At 71.9% G+C, this 1,749-nt stretch overlaps 1 non-coding gene across 1 annotated transcript; it reads left to right on the top strand.

Moving 5' to 3' along the window:
• The first annotated feature begins 325 nt into the window (after positions 1-325).
• LOC120320238 lies at positions 326-478 on the top strand. Its single transcript, XR_005559929.1, has one exon. It is a non-coding gene; the product is annotated as a 5.8S ribosomal RNA (ribosomal RNA).
• Positions 479-1,749: the final 1,271 nt, after the last annotated feature.

The raw sequence follows: 1,749 nt of genomic DNA, 5'->3' as shown, positions 1-1,749 counted from the left end.
GCGCCGCCCGTCCGATCCAGGGCGGCGGCGTCGGCGGGTCGCCGCGGCGAGGGCTCGGCCTCTTCCTCCTCCGCGCCGCCAGTTTCCCCCCAAACACGTGGGCCGGGTACCCGAGACGTCCCGCGGGACGGCGGTTCAACGCCTCGAGCTGCCTCGCCTGGCGAGGCCGGGGACCGGGGAGCTCCGCCTCGACTCCCGACGTCCCCCCCGGCGGCCGCGGGGCCTCCCGAGCGGAGGGGTCCCGGGCCGAGCCGAGCGCCCGGTCCGGTCAACGGTGAAACCCAGCTGTGCCTGTCTTGTTTTCCTTACCGATTTACGCGGTGACAACTCTTAGCGGTGGATCACTCGGCTCGTGCGTCGATGAAGAACGCAGCTAGCTGCGAGAACTAATGTGAATTGCAGGACACATTGATCATCGACCCTTCGAACGCACTGGCGGCCCCGGGTTCCTCCCGGGGCTACGCCCGTCTGAGCGTCGCTGGAAATTCGCCGCAGAGCGCGGAAAAAACACGCCCGCCCCGCCGAGGGTCCGGGCGCCTTTCCCCTCGCCCGGCGCGGGGGGGATCGGCGTCCCGATTCCTCCGGGACGAGCCGCCGCCTGGTGTGGGCCGTCCGGCCCGCCGCTGGGGTTTCTGGGGCCGCAGCGCCTACCGTCCCCCCAGTCCCCAGACCCCGACGGCGTCCGTCCCTCTCCGCCGGTCGGCCCCGCTCCGCCCCGCCCTGGCGGTGAGCGAGGGGGGTACCTCGTCCGCTACGTCGCTGTGCGGCGGTCCCCGTCCGGGACGCCCCCGAGCGCGCTCAAGGCCCAGCTGGGTGTCGGCGCCTCCATCCGCGGGAGTGTGGCCCCGACCCCTCGTCGTCGCGACGGGCCCGCGTCTCTCCCGTCTCGTGTCCCGGCGTCCCGCGTGCCCGCGCCGGTCGGGTCGTGGTCGTAGCGCGTCCGCTCCGCGCGGCTTGTCTGCGGTGTCCCCGTTGCGGCCCGCGCGCCAGCGCCGCGCCCCGGCCTCCCGTCCGGCGTCCCGCCCGCCGGGTCTCGCCTTCCGACCGCGCCCCCGTTTCGGCCGTTTCCCCCCGTGGGCCCTCGCGGTGAGGGCGGCGCCCGGGCCCGCTCTCGGCGTCTCCCCGCCGACCTTCCTCTCGTACCGCGACCTCAGATCGGACGTGGCGACCCGCTGAATTTAAGCATATTAGTCAGCGGAGGAAAAGAAACTAACCAGGATTCCCTCAGTAACGGCGAGTGAAGAGGGAAGAGCCCAGCGCCGAATCCCCGTCCCGCGGTGGGACGCGGGAACTGTGGCGTACGGAAGACCCACTCCCCGGCGGCGCTCCGGCAGGGGGCCCAAGTCCTTCTGATAGAGGCACAGCCCGCGGACGGTGTGAGGCCGTGGCGGCCCCCGGCGCGCCGGACGGGTCGTCTCGAGTCGGTTGTTGGAATGCAGCCAAGCGGGTGGTAAAAAATGCCATCTAAGGCCTAAATACCGGCCGAGACCGAATAGTCGACAAGTACCGTAGGAAAGTGAAAGACACTTTGAAAGGGAGAAGAGTTCAAAGGGGCGTGGAAACCGTTAAGAGGTAAAGCGGTGGGGTGCCGCGCAGTCCGCCCGGAGGATTCACCCCGGCGGGTCCGGTCGGCCGGGCCGGGCCGGCGGATCCCCTCCCTCCCGCCGCCCCCTCGCGGGGAGGGGGGTTCCGGGAGGGGACCGCCGCCCGGACGGCTCCGGCCCCCGTCGGGCGCATTTCCGCCGGTGC

Source organism: Crotalus tigris, unplaced genomic scaffold, assembly GCF_016545835.1.
Source record: "Crotalus tigris isolate CLP2741 ecotype Arizona unplaced genomic scaffold, ASM1654583v1 scf7180000021236.2263, whole genome shotgun sequence".
Taxonomy (NCBI): domain Eukaryota; kingdom Metazoa; phylum Chordata; class Lepidosauria; order Squamata; family Viperidae; genus Crotalus; species Crotalus tigris.
This window is presented reverse-complemented; position numbering and strand designations above follow the sequence as displayed.